The sequence below is a fragment of the Lathyrus oleraceus genome, chromosome 2 (assembly GCF_024323335.1).
Source record: "Lathyrus oleraceus cultivar Zhongwan6 chromosome 2, CAAS_Psat_ZW6_1.0, whole genome shotgun sequence".
Classification (NCBI taxonomy): Eukaryota; Viridiplantae; Streptophyta; class Magnoliopsida; order Fabales; family Fabaceae; genus Lathyrus; species Lathyrus oleraceus.
This window is the reverse complement of record NC_066580.1, coordinates 449,024,639-449,048,431: the sequence shown is the minus strand read 5'-3', so window position 1 is coordinate 449,048,431 and position 23,793 is coordinate 449,024,639. Positions and strand designations below refer to the sequence as shown.

The 23,793-nt window shown below is 37.9% G+C and overlaps 1 long non-coding RNA gene and 1 pseudogene across 1 annotated transcript; both read left to right on the top strand.

Annotated features, from left to right (window-relative positions):
* The first annotated feature begins 7,151 nt into the window (after positions 1–7,151).
* Positions 7,152–7,251, top strand: LOC127124382 (uncharacterized; annotated as a pseudogene).
* Positions 7,252–20,612: 13,361 nt separating this feature from the next.
* LOC127120254 (uncharacterized) lies at positions 20,613–22,778 on the top strand. The gene is made up of 2 exons (XR_007803165.1): positions 20,613–21,004; positions 21,095–22,778. It is a non-coding gene; the product is annotated as an uncharacterized LOC127120254 (long non-coding RNA).
* Positions 22,779–23,793: the final 1,015 nt, after the last annotated feature.

Here is a 23,793-nt window from a genome sequence, read left to right as displayed (position 1 = left end):
TAATCCTAATTGTTGTAAACAAGTTAAATCGGGGTACCTGGTGGAAGCGACGCCTCGCTGTTGGAAACGTTCGAATTGCTCTTGCTGATAGTTGTCATCTCCGGATCGGAAGATGATATTTCCGAAATTTTGATTTCCCGCCATTGTGATGAATTTTTGAAGGGATGATTTGGAAAGAAAAAGAAATGTATTTGATATGAGAGAATTGTTTTGTGGTGAATGAAGGGAGTTTTGGTAGGTATTTATAGGAGAAGGGTTGGAAGATAGAAAGAAAAAGTGGTTGAAGAGTAATTAAGTGTGGTTAAATGAAAAGTGAGTGGGGAATGTAAAAAGGTAAGGGGTGTAACGTTCGTCTCCAACGGCTCCCTAACGTTCACATGTCTGAGGGGCGTTACGCTCGTCACAAGGGTGTGACGTTCGTAACAGGAGTTATGCGTGCCGTTCGTCATGGAGTGTGTGACGCTCGTCACACAGTTCTTTTTGGTAGGGCATTCAGCAGCGCTTCACATAATTAATCTGGAGATGAATTTATTTTGATTATTTTGTTTTATTTGGTTTTTAGATTGTTCTATTTAATTTAGCTAATTAATTTGTGTTGCATGCTATTCTATTTCTCATAATAGTAATTCATTCTGAGTAACAGTAGAACAATAGAGAACATAGCCATTGCATAAATTAAATAAATAAAAGCTTTAATAAAATTAACATAATATAATACAGGAAGGGAAAACAATGAAATGAAAGGAAAATAAATGCGAACATGAATTCAAATAACATTAATGAAAAATCTAGCCTAAAACTAAATAACTTAGAAAGAAATAACTAAATTCCATCTATCTTCGGATCTCTGGCCGGAGGAGCAAAAGAGTTAACATGATGCCGTAACATACGTAACTGACTTGCCGTGCTGCTCATGTATTCTAGGATTTCATGTCTCAAGTTGTGGAAATCTTCCCTGAGGGCGTCTTGTTCTGACATCAAAGCTTCAATGACGGTTTTAATATCTGTTCCTGGCATATGATGTCGGAGATCAGGCATGGATGATTCTTCGGTCAGGACAGGCTGAGGAGGAGGATCAATATCATAGTAGCCGGAAGGTGTCTGAGGGTCAGATTCAGCTTGAGAGATATGGTCAGCATAGTGCTCATAGTCATCACAAATCTCATAGTCCTGGATGGATTCAGTGGATCCAGCAGGAGTTGGGGTTTCATTCAGGTTATAGAGCCAGTTCCTTTGGTTATGAACACTAGTTCTAGGATCGGGCATGGTGAATAGGCAGAGAACCTGGTTATCAATAATAAGCTCAAACTCATCAGACCCTATGTTTGCTATAAACATAGTGTTGAAGAGGAAGGGTATACTCATAGTAGTAATGCCACAAAAAGGGCTAAGGTCAAGCATAGGCTGACGTAATCCAATAGCATTACCTATCATAGTGATCAAACCGCCTATTCTAATGGGTGCTCGCTCATCCTGGATAAGGTGGTCCAAATTAGCTAACATAAAAGTAGCACCGTTTACTGGACGGTTCTGGGAAGCACAAAATATGATGAAGAGTTCATCACGTGAAACTGAAGTACTATTTGGCTTCTTCCCAAATAAAGTGTGGGTCAGGATCTTATGGAAATAGCGAAAAGCCGGGTTATGTATGTTTCCAGAGAGAAACTCATGTTCTTCGGGCTCATCATTTCCAGTCAGCTTACCCCAAAAGTGTTCAAGCTCTCTATATTCAAAAAGTTCTTCCTGGCTTACAGTGAATGTATCAAAGGAGGTAGGAAAACCCAAAAGGTTGGTGAAGTCTCTAATATTAAATTGGTACTCCATATTGAACATTCTGAACTGGATAAAACCTCTGCTAATTCCTTTTCCATGGCTGGGTAGATAGATTAATGAACTAAGGAATTCTAGTGTGAGTCTCCGGTAGGTGGTGAAATGTCTCAGGATAGGGGAGGTCTCCCATCCTATCTGATTCAGCAAAAACAGGACACTCTGTCTCAGTCCAAGGGCAGTCATAGCCCAATCATCAGCATATAAACTAGGTAGCATCTCTCTAGCGGCTAGTTCTTCAAACTTTTGTTTCTGAGCCATTCCTCTGAACTTGATACCCATACGATCAAAATGTCCCATCTGGTTAGTGTTAGCTAGAGAAAAGAAACATGAGTTTAAGTCAGGATTTGGCCAAATGCCGAAAGAAGAAAAGAATTATTATTATTATATATATATATATATATATATTTTCTTTTTTAATAAATCAATAATGAATACTAAATAGAAATTAAAAGAATAATTAAGAGAAAAATAGGGAAATGATAATAATAATAGAATAATAAAATAACAAATTAATTTGTGGGTTGTCTCCCACTAAGCGCTTTGTTTAAATGTCGCAAGCTCGACAAATAAACTGTTAAATATAGTCTATGAGTCCTGGGGGCGTTTCGTCTAAGTGTAGAATTTGCGAATCCTCGTTGGTTTCCGCATAGTGATAATGTTTCAGACGTTGCCCGTTTACGGTGAACGGTTCTGTAGATTGTCCTTTTATTTCTACCGCTCCACTGGGAAAGATTTTAGTGATATGAAAAGGTCCTGACCATCTGGATCGTAGTTTTCCCGGGAATAACTTTAGTCTAGAGTTAAATAAAAGTACTGCGTCGCCTTGCTTGAAGATTTTCCTTGATATACGCTTGTCATGCCATTGTTTTGTTCTTTCTTTATAGATTTTGGCATTTTCATAGGCGTCTCTTCTGAGTTCCTCTAATTCGTTTATGTCAAGGATTCTCTTTTCACCGGCGGCTTTATAATTCAAATTTAAATTTCTAATAGCCCAATAGGCTTTATGTTCTAATTCTACCGGGAGGTGACAGGATTTTCCATAAATGAGCTTAAATGGGGTCGTCCCTATGGGAGTTTTATAAGCAGTTCGGTATGCCCACAAAGCTTCTGGTAATTTCAATGACCAATCTTTCCTTGAAGTGGCGACCGTTTTTTCTAGTATTTGCTTGATTTCTCTGTTAGATACTTCCACTTGTCCACTGGTTTGAGGGTGGTAAGGTGTTGCTATCCTATGTCTCACTCCATATTTAAGTAGTAGTTTTTCGAGTACCTTGGATATAAAGTGTGATCCACCATCACTGACTACTATTCTTGGGGTGCCAAATCTCGGAAATATTATATTTTTAAAGAGTCTAGTTACTACTCGGGTGTCATTTGTTGGAGAAGCTATAGCTTCGATCCATTTTGATACGTAGTCAACTGCCACGAGTATGTATTTGTTACCGAAAGAGGATGGGAAAGGTCCCATGAAGTCTATCCCCCACACGTCAAAAATCTCTACTTCCAAAATACCTTTTTGTGGCATCTCGTCACGTCTAGATATGTTTCCCGTGCGTTGACATCTGTCACACTCCTTAATAGCCGCATGTACATCCTTCCATATAGTTGGCCAATAAAAGCCAGCTTGTAGGATTTTAGAGCAGGTCTTGGATGTACTTGTGTGTCCACCATAAGGCGCAGAGTGACAGTGTTGGATTATATTTTCTACCTCTTCTTCGGGTGTACATCGACGGAAAATACCATCGGGGCCTCTTTTGAAAAGTAAGGGATCATCCCAGTAATAGTGTTTTATGTCGTGGAAGAATCGTTTCTTCTGCTGGTAAGATAAAGTAGGTGGAACTATTCCGGCAGCTAAATAATTGACTAGATCAGCGTACCATGGTGTGACAGATATAGCTAAGGTGGTTTCTACTTGCATGTCGGAGTTGTTCTCTTCCAAAGTAGCTATGCGTTTATCATACGAGAAATCATCATTAATGGATGTTCTTTCCGGTTCAAGGTTCTCAAGTCTAGAGAGGTGGTCTGCTACTACGTTTTCAGTTCCTTTCTTGTCCTTGATTTCTAAGTCGAATTCTTGTAGTAACAAGATCCATCTTAGGAGTCTAGGTTTAGCATCTTTTTTTGTTAAAAGGTACCTGATAGCAGCGTGATCAGTGTAAACTATTATTTTGGCTCCTACCAGGTAAGAACGAAATTTATCTAGCGCAAATACCACTGCTAGGAGTTCTTTCTCGGTTGTGGCATAATTCATCTGTGCTTCATCCAGGGTTCTGCTAGCGTAATATATAACGTGAAGCTTTTTATCCTTTCTTTGTCCTAAAACAACACCTACAGCATAATCACTGGCATCGCACATTATTTCGAATGGTTCATTCCAGTCTGGTGTCTGCATAATGGGTGCGGAGATCAATGCTTGTTTAAGAGTTTGAAATGCTTTTAAACAGTTATCGTCGAATATGAATTCAGCATCTTTCATCAACAGTCCGGTTAAGGGTTTAGTTATCTTAGAGAAGTCTTTGATGAATCGTCGGTAAAAACCGGCGTGTCCTAAAAAACTTCGTACTTCTCTCACAGTTCTTGGGGGTTGAAGATTTTCGATTACCTCTATTTTGGCTTTGTCTACTTCAATTCCTCTGTTCGAGATGATGTGTCCTAAAACAATGCCTTCTTGTACCATAAAGTGGCACTTTTCCCAATTAAGTACTAAGTTTACTTTTACACATCGCTCCAGAACTCTTTCCAGGTTTTCAAGGCATTCTTCGAAATTTTGTCCGTATACAGAAAAGTCATCCATAAATACTTCCATGATGTTTTCGAGAAAGTCGGCGAATATTGCCATCATGCATCTTTGAAAAGTTGCAGGGGCATTACACAGACCAAACGGCATTCGTCTATACGCGAAGGTACCAAAAGGGCATGTGAATGTTGTCTTTTCTTGGTCATCAGGGTGAATTGGTATTTGAAAGAAGCCTGAATAACCGTCTAAATAACAGAAATGTGAATGTTTAGCTAATCGTTCTAACATTTGGTCAATGAATGGTAAAGGGAAATGATCTTTTCGGGTTGCTTTGTTTAGTTTCCTATAATCAATGCACATTCTCCATCCCGATTCGATTCGTTTAGTTATAGTTTCTCCTTTTTCGTTTTCAATAACGGTTATGCCTCCTTTCTTTGGTACAACGTGTACAGGACTAACCCATTTGCTATCAGATATAGGATATATAATACCTGCTTCCAATAACTTGGTTATTTCTTTCTTTACTACCTCACTTAGGATCGGATTTAGTCTTCTCTGGTGTTCCCTAGAGGTTTTACAGTCTTCTTCTAACATGATGCGGTGCATACAAATAGAAGGGCTTATTCCTTTAAGATCGGTGATGTGGTATCCTAGTGCGGTTGGATATTTTCTTAAGATATGTAGGAGTTTTTCTGTTTCGAGTCTTCCTAGATCTGCATTAACTATCACAGGTCGTTCAAGTTCTAAGTCTAGGAATTCATATCTCAGATTTTTGGGAAGTGTTTTCAAATCAGGGGTTGGTTTGTTAAGACACTGCGTAGGATCCGGTGTTATTGCTAGGCATTGTTTAGATTTGTCCTCTAAAAGATAGTCTGATGATTTGTCTTCTCCTGACTCTGCTTCTTTTATGCATTCATCAATGATATCCATGAAGTAACATGTATCTTCTATTGCAGGTGCTTTCAAGAATTGGGAAAGAATGAATTCAATTTTCTCTTCACCTACTTCGAAGGTGAGTCGTCCTCGTTTTACGTCTATGATTGCACCGGCAGTTGCTAAGAATGGTCTTCCTAGTATAATAGGTGTCGTATCATCTTCTCTAATGTCCATAATTGTGAAGTCAGTGGGAATGTAAAACTGACCTATGCGTACGGGAACGTTTTCAAGGATTCCTACAGGATATTTGATGGAACGATCTGCTAATTGCACAGACATTTTGGTCGGTCTTAATTCTCCCATTTCCAGTTTCTTACATATGGATAAAGGCATAACGCTAATTCCGGCTCCTAAATCGCATAAGGCTTTGTCGATGACAAATTTTCCTATGTGACAGGGTATAGAGAAACTACCCGGATCCTTGAGTTTAGGGGGCATGTTTTGGATTATAGCGCTACATTCGGCAGGGAGTGTAACGGTTTCGCTATCCTCAAGTTTCCTTTTATTAGAAAGAATTTCTTTTAAGAATTTAGCATATGAGGGCATCTGCGTAATAGCTTCGGTAAACGGAATTGTAACGTTTAATTGTTTAAGGAGATCAACAAATTTTCTAAATTGGCCTACATCTTTGGTTTTAACAAGCCTTTGAGGGTAAGGTATAGGTGGTTTGTAAGGTGGTGGAGGTACATAAGGTTCCTTCTTTTCTAGGGTTTCCTTATTACTCTCTTCCTTTTCCTTAGGTTCACTTTCCTCAGTAGATTTCTTAGGGTTTTGGTTTTCTATCCTTGGGTCAGACGGTCCTTCCACTTCCGTTCCACTTCTTAATATAATTGCATGAGCTTGGCTTCTCGGATTGGGTTGGGGCTGTCCAGGGAATGTACCAGTTGGTGCAGCAGTAGGTGCTTGTTGTTGAGCTACTTGAGATATTTGTGTTTCCAACATTTTGTTATGGGTAGCCAGGGCATCTACCTTGCTTGCTAGTTGTTTAAGTTGTTCGCCAGTGTGTATGTTCTGGTTTAAGAAATCTTTATTGGTTTGTTGTTGGGAAGCTATAAAGTTTTCCATCATGATTTCCAAGTTGGATTTTCTAGGGGTATTATTGTTAGGATTCGGTTTCTGATATCCCGGAGGTATAGATGGGGCTTGATTTGGAGACTGTCCAGGTGCGTATAAAGCATTATTACTCTTATATGAGAAGTTTGGATGGTTCTTCCAATTTGGGTTATAGGTATTCGAATAGGGGCTTCCTTGAGCATAGTTTACTTGCTCTGCTTGGATTCCAGTCAAGAGTTGACATTCCGCAGGAGTGTGGCCTTGGATTCCACAGACCTCGCAATTCTGAGTTATAGCAACCACGGCGGTTGGAGGTGATACGTTTAAACTTTCAATTTTCTGGACCAAAGCATCCACTTTTGCATTGACGTGATCAAGGTTACTTATCTCGTACATGCCAGTTTTCGGTTGAGGTTTTTCCACCGTTGTTCGTTCGGTTCCCCACTGATAGTGGTTTTGGGCCATGCTCTCGATAAGCTGGTAAGCATCAGCGTAAGGTTTGTTCATTAGTGCACCACCTGCAGCGGCGTCTATTGTTAACCTTGTATTGTATAAGAGACCATTATAAAATGTGTGAATTACTAACCAGTCTTCCAAACCATGGTGTGGGCAAAGTCTCATCATGTCTTTGTATCTTTCCCATGCTTCGAAAAGAGACTCGTTGTCTTTCTGTTTAAATCCGTTTATCTGGGCTCTTAACATAGCTGTTTTGCTTGGCGGAAAATATCGGGCAAGAAAAACTTTCTTCAACTCGTTCCATGTGGTGACTGAGTTGGAAGGAAGAGATTGAAGCCATCTTCTAGCGCTATCTCTTAATGAGAAAGGAAAAAGACGAAGTCGAATTGCCTCTGAAGTGACACCATTAGCTTTAACAGTATCAGCGTATTGGACAAATACGGATAAATGAAGGTTTGGATTTTCGGTAAGATTTCCAGAGAATTGGTTCTGTTGCACAGCCTGCAACAACGAAGGTTTAAGTTCAAAGTTGTTTGCTTCGATTGCGGGCGGAGCAATACTTGAATGCGGTTCATCTTGCGATGGAGCGGCGTAATCTCTAAGAGCACGAGCTGGTTCTGCCATCTCGGTTAAAGAAGGAAAATCTTTGAGATCAGGAAGGTCTATAGGAGGGAGATTGTTTTCAGCACGATATTCCCGAATTCGTCGTAAGACTCGGAGATATAGTTCGATATCGTTGATTCGTAAATAGAGCGGTTCGCCTTGAGAGCGAGTGCGTGGCATACAAATCAACGAAAGAAAGAAAATAGAAGGAAAAGAAACCTTAGTCTCTACAGCGTAACGGAAGAGTTACGATATCGATTGAATAAAAGTCCCCGGCAACGGCGCCAAAAACTTGATCGCTCAACTGGGTGAGTTGAGAATGGGATACAAACTGCAAGTGCACAGTTCTATCGCGTAGTTTTAAAAGATATCGATCCCACAGGGACTTATGAATCGATATACCGTTATCTAAGGTTACTACGTAAATCTAAGGTGAAAATGTTTGATTGTTTGGGAAAAAACTAAGAGCTAAACTAATATCTAGATTAAATATTAATAAAACGGATATCGGTATGTAGTTCGTCAAAACTAGGGAATCAAGTCTTTGTCGGCTTCTTGGTTTTAAAATGAATCGTTTCGGTTAACTTTATTGGTTAAAGGTTCTATCTCAAACTCTCGCTCTGTTGAATAAACCATGATTTTATATTAATGTTGCTGTCACTTATAATTAAGTCAAAAACCATATTTTGAAAGCAATAAAGTTGCAGAAACTCTTTTTAAGAAAATACTGATCGTTTTAAACACCCTTATCTCAAACTCTCGCTCTGTTGACTTAGGTTATATAATTAAATCCAAATGCTTAACTCTCGTCCTCACATTCAATCTTTAAAAATACTTTTTGGAAAAGGTCAGAATTTAATTAACTCTAAAACTTGCTCTCGCCCTGATCTAGAATTAATGCCTAAATTACACTGTCCAGTTAAAATCTCAAACTCTCGCTCTATTGATTTTAACTTCTTTATGTCTTTTACTTTTGTAAAAAAAATCTTGTTATTAAACCTGTAAGTTGAGACCGTAAAAAGATTGATTTTGATTTTAAGTTTAGATAGACCGACTCAGTCTTGATCCCTTATTCTGCTTACTTTACATACCGATACCTAGGCAAATTAGCCAGACATGCTAAATAAATAAGAATTTATATCATGCATAAACAGACTCATTCCAGGCAGATAATATAGATAAATAATAAAACAAAATATTAAATAATGATTAAAGAACCTGAATGCGTAATACAATAGTCTTGAACACTCCATCACAAGCCGGTAGGATTTGTTCTTGGATTCTTCAATCAAACAGTAAATTAAATCAAGGAAATAAAACTGGAATATAACGTAAGGTTAAATCCAGTATAAAGTTGCACAATAGTTTCCGGTGTAGAAACTATTATGCGAAAAATATCTAAAAGCTAAAACGGGAAAGGTAAATTTGCAAGGGAAAAAGAATGTAAAGCTTGCAAAAGAAATAAATAAAATAAACAATGTTAAGTGCTGGAAAAGAAAAAAAAATAAGCAAAAGCGTGAAAAGAAAATTGGCAGAGCTTCGGCAATATGAGCGTGGAAAAACCGGAGATCCAGAAACTTCCCAATTAGCTGCTATTTATACAGCTGCTGGTGTAACTGCTTTCCAAGGGTTTCCGTATGCGCGGTCTCTTCGTTCCGAGGGTTAAGCGTGCGTGGAAATAGCTTTCAACGTGGTCAGTTGAGTTCCTTGCGCCAAAAATATAGGGAATGGTGTGACGTCCGTCACACCATGTGTGACGCTCGTCACGAGAGGGTACTTAGTGTGACGCTCGTCACAACCTTTGTGACGCCCGTCACAGGCATAACGTGCACTTTCTTTGGGTTGGGCTTGGTCTTTGTTATTCGTTTCCTTTTTATTCCCTTTTACACCTCCTTTTCTTCCCTTTTTCACTTTTGCTTCAAAATGGATACCTGACATAAATAGTAAGGAAATACTGCATAATATCTGATAAAATGAGATAAACTAAAGTAAATGATAATATAATCTAATTGAATTAAGTCTTAAAATGTGATATAATTTCGTGTTATCACTCATCTATGTGACACTTTCATTTTTTATCATAAATAAAGGACGTCTTTTTGCATTCAAATATTTCGTTCCCTGTCTTTCTATTTTTGCAGTTTTTCAAAATAAAAAAAAATGGCAATGTTTTGTTTAGTTTCCACTTTTTTCTTTCACACTCATAAGCACATACCATCGCTCATGCAGATGCACGTCACCGGATCCTATTGATAACGGTTCTGCTATGGCTCGCTTCGACTTTGAAAATCCAATCTTTCAAGCTGAAAAAGAGGGTGATGAAGACTGTGAACTCCCTGAAGAACTTGCCAGGTTCTTAAAACAGGAAGAAAGGGTCATTCAACCGTATCAAGAGCCTACTGAAGTGATTAATCTCGGCACCGAGGACGCCAAGAGAGAAATCAAGATAGGGGCTGCTTTGGGAGATGATGTGAAGAAAGGGCTGATTGAATTGCTGCAAGAATACGTTGACATCTTCGCCTGGTCTTATCAGGACATGCCCGGGCTGGACACAGACATCATGGTACACCGCTTGCCTCTCAAAGAAGGTTGTCCTCCGGTCAAGCAGAAGCTCAGAAGAACAAGACCATAAGTGGCTGTCAAGATAAAGGAAGAAGTGCAAAAGCAGTTGGATGCAGGGTTTTTAGCAGTCACCAATTATCCGCCATGGGTTGCAAACATCGTCCCAGTACCTAAGAAGGATGGAAAGGTACAGATGTGTGTCGACTACCGGGATCTGAACAGAGCTAGCCCTAAAGATGATTTCCCATTACCTCACATCGATGTTTTGGTGGATAATACAGCTCAGTTCTCGGTATTCTCCTTCATGGATGGCTTTTCTGGCTATAACCAAATCAAGATGGCACCAGAGGACATGGAAAAGACAACTTTCATAACCCCATGGGGCACCTTCTGCTACAAGGTGATGTCGTTTGGTCTGAAAAATGTCGGAGCAACATATCAACGAGCTATGGTGACTCTGTTCCATGATATGATTCATCATGAAATCGAGGTTTATGTGGACGATATGATTGCCAAATCTCAGACAGAAGAAGAACATTTGGTGAATCTGCAGAAATTGTTTGAACGGTTAAGGAAATTCAAACTGAGACTTAATCCGAACAAGTGCACTTTCGGGGTGAGATCGGGAAAATTGTTGGGTTTTATTGTTAGCGGAAAAGGGATTGAGGTGGATCCTGACAAAGTGAAAGCAATACAGGAAATGCCTGAGCCAAGAATAGAGAAGCAAGTCCGTAGTTTCTTAGGGAGGTTGAACTACATTGCAAGGTTCATCTCTCACCTAACAACCACGTGTGAGCCAATTTTCAAATTGCTGAGGAAAGATCAGGCTATCAGGTGGAATGAAGATTGTCAAAGGGCTTTCGAGAAGATAAAAGAGTATTTGTAGAATCCTCCTATCCTTATGCCTCCAGTCCCAGGGAGACCGCTGATTATGTACTTGACAGTACTTGACAATTCTATGGGTTGTGTTCTCGGTCAACACGACGAGACAGGTAGGAAAGAACATGCCATCTACTACTTGAGTAAGAAGTTCACAGATTGCGAGTCGAGATACTCAATACATGCTGTCTCACACAACCTTACTGATCTCCAAAATGGATCCAGTCAAATACATATTCGAGAAGCCAGCTCTCACCGGAAGGGTGACTCATTGGCAAATGGTACTGACAGAGTACGATATCCAGTATACATCCCAGAAAGCCATCAAAGGGAGTATTCTATCAGACTATCTTGCTCAGCAGCCGATTGATGATTATGAGCCGATGAAGTTTGATTTTCCAGATGAAGACATCATGTTCCTCAAGATGAAAGACTGTGAAGAGCCAGTTGTTGAGGAGGGACCTGATCCAAACGAAAAGTGGACTTTGCTGTTTGATGGGGCTGTCAATGCTAGAGGAAGTGGAATTGCGCTGTCATTACTACTCCGAAAGGTGCCCACATGCCTTTCACCGCTCGTTTGACTTTTGAATGCACCAATAATGAAGCTGAGTACGAGGCCTGTATCTTGGGTATTGAGCAAGCCATTGATCTGAGAATCAAGACTCTGGACATCTTCGGAGATTCAGCTCTGGTGATCAATCAAGTAAATGGTGATTGGAATACTCTCCAACCCACTCTGGTCCCCTACAGAGATTACACGAGAAAACTGTTGACTTTCTTCACAACAGTAAAATTGTATCATATACCTCGTGATGAGAACCAGATGGCATACGCACTTGCTACTCTATCCTCCATGATCAAGGTAATTCGTTGGAACCATGCTCTCAGGATCGATGTGATGCGCCTTGACAGGGCCGCCTACGTGTTTGCTGCTGAACTGGTAGTCGATGACAAGCCCTGGTATCACGATATCAAGTGCTTTCTGAAGAATCAAGAGTACCCTGCAGGGGCATCCAACAATGACAGAAAGACTTTGAGAAGATTGGCAGGCAGTTTCTTCTTGAACAAAGACGATGTGCTGTATAAGAGGAACTTCGACATGGTTTTGCTCAGATGCGTGGACAGACACGAGGCGGACATGTTAATGCAGGAAATTCATGAAGGTTCCTTCGGTACTCATGCCGGCGGACATGCAATGGCTAAGAAATTGTTGAGAGCGGGTTATTATTGGATGACCATGGAATCAGATTGCTTCAAATATGCTCGGAAGTGTCATAAATGTCAGATTTATGCTGATAAGGTGCATGTGCCGCCAAATCCTCTGAATGTGATGACTTCGCCGTGGCCGTTTGCTATGTGGGGCATTGACATGATTGGAAAGATTGAGCCGACTACTTCCAATGGGCATCGTTTCATCCTTGTTGCCATCGACTATTTCACCAAGTGGGTCGAAGCAGCGTCGTTCGTGAATGTCACCAGACATGTGGTTGCCCGTTTCATCAAGAAAGAAATCATTTGCCGCTATGGGATTCCCGAAAGAATCATTACTGATAATGGTTCTAATCTCAACAACAAAATGATGAAGGAGTTGTGTCAGAACTTCAACATTCAGCATCACAATTCTTCCCCTTACCGCCCTAAGATGAACGGCGCTGTTGAGGCGGCAAATAAGAACATAAAGAAGATTGTGCAGAAGATGGTCGTCACGTACAGAGATTGGCATGAGATGATACCCTTCGCCTTGCATGGGTACCGTACTTCAGTACGTACGTCGATTGGGGCAACCCCTTACTCCCTGGTGTATGGTATGGAAGCAGTCCTACCTATTGAAGTGGAGATTCCTTCTCTAAGAGTCCTGTTGGATGTCAAGTTAGACGAAGCCGAATGGATTCGGACAAGGTTCAATGAGTTGAGTCTTATCGAAGAGAAGTGAATGGCAGCCATTTGTCATGGGCAGTTGTATCAGAGTCGGATGAAGAGAGCCTTTGATCAGAAAGTGCGTCCTCGCTGTTTCCAAGTCGGAGATTTAGTGTTGAAAAGGATTCTTCCTCCTCAGACAGATCACAGGGGCAAGTGGACTCCTAACTATGATGGACCGTATATTGTCACCAAGGTTTTTGATGGTGGGGCCTTAATGCTTGCAACTATGGATGGTTAAAACTTCACTTCCCCTGTGAACTCAGACGCAGTTAAAAAATACTTCGCATAAAATAGACCCGCTGGACAGTAAAAAGAATAGTCCAGGCAAAAATGGGCATCCCGACGAACCAAGAAAATGAAAAGGTTCGGTCAAAAATTAGGGATTAAAAATGAAAAGATCATACACCCGGTAAGTTGAAAACCTGAAAAGGCAACTTAGGCAAAAATGGGTATCCCGGTGGATTGAAAACCCGAAAAGGGCGATCCAGGCAAAAGTTAGGGATTAAGCGAATGACTGCGTTCTGAGTTAGTTCTGAATCTCATCTCATGTCGATGACGGAAAATTTTCGAAAGGTAGGAAACAGTCCAATCACCTTTTCAGAAGGCTGATCATCTGGAGGATCTTGAAGACGGGCAAGTCATAGCAGAATTGGAACCCAATAGAAATCCATTTCACATTGCCATTAGATTAATTTCTGTTTTTATCTTTTGTGTGATTACCTCTTTCCAGGGATTGCTTCCTGATGTAAATGCCTATTCAGAGGCCATTCAATCAATAAAATCATGTTATACGGTATATCTCTGTTTTCATTTTCATTTTACTATTTTGTTTGCAAAAATGACGTCCGAATTTTTGATAAACATTGCATCATGACACATAAGGGCTTTACAGGTACATGCTTAATCAACATTTAAAATTGTTGTAAATTTTAAGTGCTTTGGATCGTCTATTCAGAACAGATACCCTCGGGGCATTTCCTTAAAATCCCCTGCAGATGATTGTGAATATCTTCCCCAGTGAAGTCGCCAACAGACGAATCTGGTGTCTTATCCCTGCAGAGGTGATCAGAGTGTTGGATTCCTCAATCCCCAGCAGGTTCTCACCACTGTACTTCCCCAAGCGTTTGTTTCAGGACATACACTCCCCAGTAGAGTTGTTAGTGCCAAACTATATATCCCCAGCGGAGTTGACAATGTCAAACTGTATCTTCCCAGCAGAAGTGGCTGCTCCTTAGAGTTCGAGGCTAGATCGATAATCCCAATGCCAGATCCATGGTTTCTTTCCTTGAAGCAGAACCTCGGTACCGTATCAGTGTTTGCTTCCCCTGCTGAGTCATCTCTCGCAGATCGTGGTTGCCAGAACCACTATCGCTTTCCCCAACAGCAGGTTTTCAGTGTCGTTCTCTCCCCAGTCTGAATCTCGGCATTTCGTCATTGCTAGAACACCGTGTGGCGGGTCATTTCCCCACATAATTCTTTGCGCTGTGCATCTCCAGCATCCTTGCTAGGGTCCAGAAGATGGTGATCATTTCCCCAGCAGATCCCCTTGCCTCAGTTTGGCATTCTACCCAACATTTCGCATCCCTGCATGTAGAATCATATTGCATTGCATCCTTCCAAATCGCGTAGCATTTCCATTTTCATGGAGCATTACGCCATTAAAAAATTCAAACATACGCATGTAAGCATAAAACATTCTCGGTATCCCAAGTGATAAGCTAGAAGTTGTTTCCAGTACTCAGACTGAAGATTGTTCATGACTTACCTTTGTTATCCCCAGCAAGTGTCATTGGCCCATGCGCCGCCTCTATTATCTTTCCCTATTTCTGCCGATGCTGACAGGCATGAAGTTTTTCCGGTATTCAGACCGAAGTGGCATTCAGGCCAATTTTCCGGTATTTAGAACGAAGTGGCATTCAGGCCAATTTCCGATATTCAGATCGAAGTGGCGTTCAGGCCAGTTTCCGGTATTCAGACCGAAGTGGCGTTCAGGCCAGTTTTCTAATGTTCAGAACGAAGAAGTTTCCGACGTTCAGGTCGATGCAACTTGTGGCATTCAGGTCAATTTTCCGATGTTCAGATCGAAGAAGTTTCCGACGTTCAGGTCGATGCAACTTGTGGCATTCAGGCCAATTTTCCGATGTTCAGATCGAAGAAGTTTCCGACGTTCAGGTCAATGCAACTTGTGGCATTCAGGCCAGCCTCTCGGTGTTCAGACCGATATTAATAATCTCATATCTCCCGATGTTCAGATCGAAGTCATTTCCAGTATTCAGACTGATGAGCGGCATTCAGGCCGTGGTTATTTCTGTGTTACCATTTATTTTGGTATCCAAGTTAACATTCTTTTTCGGTATTCAGACTGACTCTCCCCGTACCAGACAGATTCTTCTTTCAAGACCACCTCTTTGCCGATTCTGACCGACATTGTTACTTCACTTCACTTCAGTGCAAATTTTTGGGCTTTTATTGTATTCAATCCCTTGATACCTCGAAAGCACGAAAGTCGCTATCTTCTTTCCAGGTCTCCAGTTGATTGAATAGGGGCAGCTGTAATACCCCAAAATTTACCCTTCACTTTTCCTGGAAGCATACGCTTTACACCTCATGCATGCATTCATTTTTAGGTCATTTAACATTAGATACATTGCATTTCATCATGTCAATCAGAATTAGATCCAAGAAACTTTATTTAAAAAAATAAAAAATAAAAAAATAAAAAAATAAAAAAATAAAAAAATAAAAAATAAAAAATAAAATAAAAATAAAATAAAAAATAAAAATAAAAATAAAAATAAATAAATAAAAGAAAAAATCTCAGACTTGGACCTCTCTCAAAAGCCCACTAAGCTACCAATATTAGGCTATAAATACTAGAGTTTCAGTGAAACAAATATTCATTCTATTCCTATTACCCTGAGGAAAAAGATAGTGAGAGAAGAGCTAACAGAGTTCAGAGCAGCCTCCAAACCCTGAAGGGAACTCAACTGCACAGAATCACCTCTGCCTCACATAAACCCTAAAGATTGTTTTGTAAACCTCACGGGTGCAACTCAATTTCAATCAAGCTCTCCAATTAGGTTTGCCCTATATCCATCATCTTTATGCCTTTAATTTGAATGCTCTAAATGTATGAGGTATTATGGGTGAATTTGATAACCTGTTGATGCATGTCCTTTTTGTGAATTTTAATGGCATGATTCATGTGGTTACATTTTGATTTGGGGCAACCCTTGATTACCCTATTTTTTTGTCTCTAACCTGTTTGTTGAGTTTTTGTGAGGGCTCACATGACTTTTGCAGGGATAACTTGCGTGATTTTCCACTTTATTTGTGGGATACCCCCTGGAGGTTTTATTTCGATTACCTGTACTGACTCACCTTTCTTTGATGGCATTAGCTTGGGAGATCCCTGGGTTTCTTACTCCTTTAATTGTTGTTACTTCGGATCTTTATCCGTGTGGTACTTTTACATTTTCCCGTATTTTTACCGCTTTCTTAGCTGGAAGACCTCGATAGGAGGCAATGTTTGTGTGTTTACTTTATGCAGGTTCCTTCGTCTAGGATTTCCCTTTTGCCTGAGCATCCCTAACCCTACAAACTCATTGATTTTTCTTCTCCTAACACGTTTACTCCTTCTACTACAGGCGAGTAAGTCTCCAAAGGTCGAGCATCCGGTAGATTGCGTAGTGACGTCGTTCGTCCAAAACCCAATCCATAACCCCGTAGTTAGCCGAACTACGACTTGCTCTAATTCTCATTCCAGATAAGATACGTAGGCATAAGACGCGATGTCTTAGCGAGCACACATCCCCCCAACCCATAGGTCAGCCGAGCTACGAAGACTCTGATTCTCATATTCAGATGAGATACGTATGCAGTGGATGCGACATCCGCGCGAGTCATTTTCATTTAACCCTTTTTTTTTGGTAAACAGCACAAGATAAACTCACACCCTTTAGACAAGAACTACAAAAGTGGATCCCGTAGAGTACTACAGATGCGTAGGGGTGCTAATACCTTCCCTTCACATAACCGACTCCCGAACCCAAGATTTGGTTGCGAGACCCCGTCTTGTCCTTTCCTTTTTCAGGTTTACTTCGAGCGTTTCCTTTCCCTCCTTTGGGATGAATAACGCACGGTGGCGACTCTTCTGTCATTTTCTTTCGCCGATTGTTTTTTCGCGCACTGTATTTTTCAGGTTGCGACAATAGCCTAACGTACGACTCATTTTGATTCAGCCTAACGTATGGTTCCTTCAACTGTTCCAATACGGTCTAGCGTACGACCCATTTGGATATTCATCCCCTCAGATACTACCTAGCGTATGGTACATTCTGAAATATAGTCTAGCGTATGACTACCCCTTTTATCATCAGATACAGCCTAATGGACGGCTCATTCTGCTACTTAGATACGATCTAGCGTATGATCCATTCTGATCTTTTATCCTCAGATACAGCCTAATGGACGACTCATTCTGCAACTCAGATACGGTCTAGTGTACGACCCAGTCTGGCTCTTCTTATCAGATACTACCTAGCGTACGACACTTTCTGAAATATAGTCTAGCGTACGACTACTTTTTATCGCCCGATACAGCCTAACGGACGACTCATTCTACTACTCAGATACGATATAGCGTACGATCCATTCTGATCTTTATTTCTCCAGATACAGCCTAACGGACGACTCACTCTGCTACTCAGATACGGTCTAGCGTATACCCATTCTGATCCTTATCTCATCAGGTTCAGCTCACCCTAATATCACCTAATGGATGACTCATTATACGGTTTAGCGTACGACCAAGTGTGGCACCCATGTCTTCAGATATGGTCTAATGTACGACGCACTCTGAAGCTCTCATCATCAAACTTTCTGGATGACATCTTTAAGCCCATCTCCATCAAGACTATCTTTCAATTAACAAGTGCAAATTTTTGGGGCATTCTAAGTGTTCAATAATCTTCCACCTCCAGATCACGAATGGCGTACATACCATTCTAATTCTCTCGGTTTAAGAATATTGAACAGGGGCAGCTGTCATACCCTAAAATTTGCCTGTTAATTTTCATGATAAATTGATTCATGCATGACGTTCATTTCACATTTGCATTCATTCATTAACATACATTCTCATATAAATTATAAATTTTAATTTATTTATTATGTGATACAGATATAAAAAATAATAATAATTTTGGTTATCTGTATGATATAAATAAATTATATATATATATATATAAATAAAATAGTTTTAATTTAATGATAAATAAAAATAGATTTGAATTTTAATTGTATAACTAAAATTTTAAATTAATTTTATTTGTTAAAGCTCATTAAATTATAATAACTATTTTTTATAATTTAGTGACTCATGTTCCATTTATTCATTATTTATAAATAGTATTTATTTAGTAATTCACGTTTTTACTTAATAAAATTTATTTATAAGAGTAACATTTTTTTAAAAGCCCATAAATTATAAAATAATTTTGGTTGATATAAGTAAGAATAATTTTGATTTTTTTTTAAATGATGAAAGTAAAAATAGAAATAGGTTTAAATTTTAATTCAATTATGTAACTAAAATTTAAATTAATTTTTATTTAAATTATTCATTATTTATAATAATATTTGTATTTAATAAATATTTAGCAAGGTTAAACCCTAACTCTCCTAAAGTATAGGAAGGGATCCAAATATTTAGCAATGTTAAACCCTAAAGTATAGGAAGGGATCCAAATATTTAGCAAGGTTAAACCCTAATCCACACCATTATAAATACTTCATATGGCTGCAGCGAGAGGGAGGAGAAAAAAGAGGAGAGATACAGCAGATGAAGATACACAAGGCAAGGCAGAAACAAGAAGATTCGCGGGCAGGGAAAAGAGAAACAACCATAAAGCACTCATAGCCTGAATAAGAACAACACACATACAGTGAGCAAGCAAGAAGAATCAAATCCCCAGTAAGTGTTCATTAGGGAATTTGCATCCAACATGATTACCTTGCAATACTCCTTAATTCATGCATGAATAATATTGGTTTAATATATATATTGAGATGATGTATTCATGGTTTGGTGGATGTTAATATTGCTTTATTCAAGTATGCGTCTGTTTTTGATATGTCATAGCATGTTGAAGAAATTCTGTTTGCATGATTAAAAAATTATATCTGCCATTTAATTATTATTATATGAGTGTTGTTTCTAGCATGATTATGTTTATTTCACATGCTGTTATTACATAATAATAATGATGATGATATAATGGTGATAATATAAATCCTTGGTTGTCTTTAACATGTATGTGTAATGTTTGTTTTATCATTATCACTTGCAGTAAAGAGAACTAATACATGAGTAAAATAATATAAGCTTCTTGATCTGTGCATGGCTATTTTTATTATTGCATGATGATTACATATGATTTTATTTTATGTGTGTGGTTTGATGAAGTTACAGGTTTGTTATACTCACATGAAAGAAACAGCATGAGAAAAAAATAAAGTAGCTTACCGTAAGAGAGAAAGCTGTGACATGCATGGTGGTGTTGTGTCAAAATGGAAAAATCCATGTAGAATTAATATATATTTTAATGAAGGCGAATAAATAACGAATGGACTAACATAACTCGTTGGTAGCTCCCCCCTCACTGCAATGTAGAGGTCCTGGGTTTGAGCTCCTATCTCATTTAACCTTTTAACACCATTATCACTACTTCTTTTATTCTTGTTATCTAGCCAAGATTGCTTCTTGCTTATCCACTTGTAATTGTCATCATTATTCTTCTTGACAATTTGAGTCTTGAGAGCTTGTCCTATTTATCTTTCAGAGTTTCTCTCACTCAATCTTAATTCTTGTACCTCTAAACTACTTTATAACTCTTATATTCCTATGATATTAGTGTCTTTCGTGTGTTATATGACTGCAACTATGTAATCAAACTGAGGAGTAAGTGATTTTAATATCTTTTCAATGATTGACTGCCAGGATCCATCCTACTCCTTTTGGTTGGGGAAGACTTCATGTTTTCAAGGGGAGGATGTGGTATGATGATAATAAGTATATTTTCCCTCCATAAAAATATTTTGTTGCCAAACCAAACTTATAAGTCAGATAAGTCACTTTGGTGAATATGTTCCACCTTGTCTAGAAGAGCTTTAGCCTTCACCATTAACACTTTCCTTTTTTTTTCTAATGGAAGTGGCCAAACGAGACAATCCTTTGTCCAAAAAGAACAACTCTATAAAAAAAAGGGTTAAACTCTAAAATACTCAGAGACATTGTATAAAGGCAAAACTTCATGAAAACTCTTTTGAGAAAAAAAACTCATCATCTTTAAAAGATATTTCTATAATCTAAGTAAATCTTTCATTCCATTAGTAAACTGATATGGATGATTTTTTAAAAATAAATTTTCAAATAACTTTAAATTCCCGTAATAAAATGATATGTTTAGAATAATATTTTATAAAAAATAAAAAAAAGCAAATTTTTTATTAATTTAGTTTTATAACTTGTTGTAACAAACAAAAATAAACATGTCTTTTGTCTATCAAACAAAAATATCGTATATTTGCGGCTTTAAACAAACATTGAATTCAATTGACGTGAGCAGCACGCAAAGTTGAATGATTCTATTGGCGGCTCATCAATGCCGTCTTTGTAGTGCTGTTAGTACACACCAAACCCCCATGAAAACATCATTTTACAAAATTAGCCCCTACCCCTAAATATGCCGCACCTAACGTTGCACGTCATTAAATCTAAACCGCCAACCCAAGTAATCTCAGCCGTCCATTCAACAAAAAAAACTTTATAAAAGATAGGTCTGAGAAACCTAATTATTATCGTTCAACAGCCTCTAGGGTTTCACCTTTCTTTCATCCCAATTCTCCTATTCTTCAATCTCAGATCTCAGATCTCAGATCTCGTTAGCAACATCCCCGTCCTACTTCACCCGTACCAGATCTGTTCAGATCCGATGGAGATCTACCGCCGGTGGAGGTTTTCTCCAGGTACAAACCGCTTTCTATGGTTTTTATTCTTTCCTTTAGATTTTTTGTATCGTTAACTGTGATTTATTTCGTTTTTCCCTTTTCTTATAGATCTAAATCTTCGTCCGTCAGATCTACAATTCAGAGGTGTGATCTTCACGTTCATCTTGGTGTTTGGAATCAACTATGAGATTTTTTTTGCAGGTATGGTTGTAGATCGATGAGCAGATCGTAGAATCTAATTATGCTGGTTCCACCTTGGTCACAGAAACGGATGCGTCATCTTCTGATTTCTAGAAGTGCTATGAGCTATGGTTCTAGATTGACCTCTTTCAGATCCATGTTGCAGATATCGGTTCTTGTAATTATGTATTGGATTATGATCTTTGCGGGGGGAAGTTTTATGGATGTAGGTTGTTTCAGGATTACTTAACTTGATTCGCTTAGCGATTTGAGGATTGAATCCTGATTGATCTTGTCATCCGACCTTTGCCATGTCAGGTGCGCTTGCTTGGCAGGTCAACTAATTAATATAAAAAGATTTGTTGGTTTTTGGGAGAGATCGCACGGGTTTTTTTTGCCCGGGATCTCTCCCCTGTGTGGTGTTTGCGTTTCTGCTTTTTTTTTTCTTCTCTTTATTGTTTTGTTTTATGCGTTTTACGTGCACGTGATGAATTAGAAGGATTTCTCGGACTCCATTGCGAAGCACACATCAGGTACCTATCCCATTTTATTCATATCACTTATCAAATTTAAAATATTTAATCAAAATTAATTTGAAATCGTGAATATTATCTTTTATATCAACCAAAGATACTAAAGTTCTATTACTTTTACTATTCTTTTATAAGGTCTACATGTTACAGAGGTTGAGTTATTTACATTGAAGAGAAATGTATCCCATTAGACATAATATTCTCACCGGAATAGTTATGTACTAGTATCAAGCATCAACAAATTTTCTATTTCTCAAATTTTTTGTTTCTATAATCAGTGTTACCATCGTTTTATTTATCCAGAATGTCACATACGATATACAAAACTTATTTAGTCAGTAACTGGCCGTAAATCAATTTTTGATGTAATTGTTAAAAGTCATTTGTGTTACCTACTTCTCCTTCATATCTGCCCCTACTTCTACCGGATGTAATATATGCCAACGATTGGAAGTGCTCATTTATCAACTAAGGATATGTGAAGCGGTAGCAATTTCTAGCTCTTCATATCTATGAAGAAATATGAATTAATAATAACAATTATGGATATAAAGACACGAGAGAACCATTAAATAGCATTTAATAATTGTTGGTGCAGTTTTGGCTTGGCAAATGTATCTCTACCTAATTGGATCCTTCAGTTGTGATTATATGTAACATATATCAGTTTTGATTCGAGGAAGAAGGACAAATATGAGTGGAGCATAAACATTGAATTTCTTGAAGCGTCATTTGTTCATCTGCGAGGCTTCAATCATAGTAAGGCTATTTGTGTTCTATCTAAGAAGCTTCTATCTAACAAGCTTCAATCATAGCAAGGCCATTTGTCTTCATCTAAGAAGCTTCAATCATAGCAAGGGCATTTGTTCATCTAAGAACTTCAATCATAGCAAAGCCATTTTCTCATCTAAGAAGCTCCAATCATAGTAAGGTGAAGATTGCTTTGACTCTAATTCTTTCAATTAAGTTAAATGTCTTCATTTCAGTATATTCATTTTAATTCATTCCATATTTCACATTAGACTCTTATGTGTGATGAAGTAATATCTTTTTTAAGGTTATGTATTTATTTGTGATTCTGTTACTTTTAATTATATATCATTATTTCATATCCAAGAAGGAAGGTGATATGCTATAGTTATTTATAACATTATTGTGTATTTAAACTCATGTCATTATGAATCTATTTAAGTTACTAGCTCTTGTCCTCTATTTTGGACACTTCAGTATGATTAATTTCTAATTTGTTCTCAAAATTACATTCCTGCAAAAGAAATTCTAATATTTAGCAGTTTTTGTGTAGTACTATTTAACTGTCAAGAAAAATCCATTAGTAGTTTTTAAGCAGTTAGTAGTATTTTTAAAGTAAATATCTAACCGTGATTAGGCAGGTTATATTTAGTGTGTGAGAATCTACAAAATTTGGTTAATTTCTAATTATATTAATTGCTTGCTTTTTAAAATTTATGTATTGAATAATTAAATGCCTGTTTTTTGATTACAATATTCAATAATATGGTTGTTTAAAATGATTGATTTTTATAATTTACTTGTTTTCACTCTGATTTATCTGATTGAAATTGAAACAAAACTATTGAAATTTTTTGAATTATTATAATTTATGGGATTTAGTTGAATCAAAACTTCTAATTGAGAAATGTACTATTTCTCTTTTTCGAGAATTAGTTTTATTACAGAATGGTTTTTGAAAACTAGAAATTTAAATATTTGTAATTTATGTTTTTTTAGAAAATTAGTTGTATTACACAATGGTTCTTGAAAAATAGAAATTTAAATTTTTGTAGTATTTATTTATTTAACATGAATTTAGTTGGGTATCAGTGATTACACTTGATGAAATGTAATTTTTTTTATATATTTTGTATTTAAAACTAAATTAGTATTCGTATCTAAGAAATTGGCTATTTTGAAATTTTAAGAACATTTTGTTTCACTTCAAACGTAGTTTGTTTTTAATTTTTCTTCTGTATGTTTGATTTTATTCTTAGTTTGCGTTTTGATTTTTTTTATTTAAATATTTTAGAGATGTTATTTTCATTATTTCATTTCAGGGTTGATGTTTAGTTTTATTAC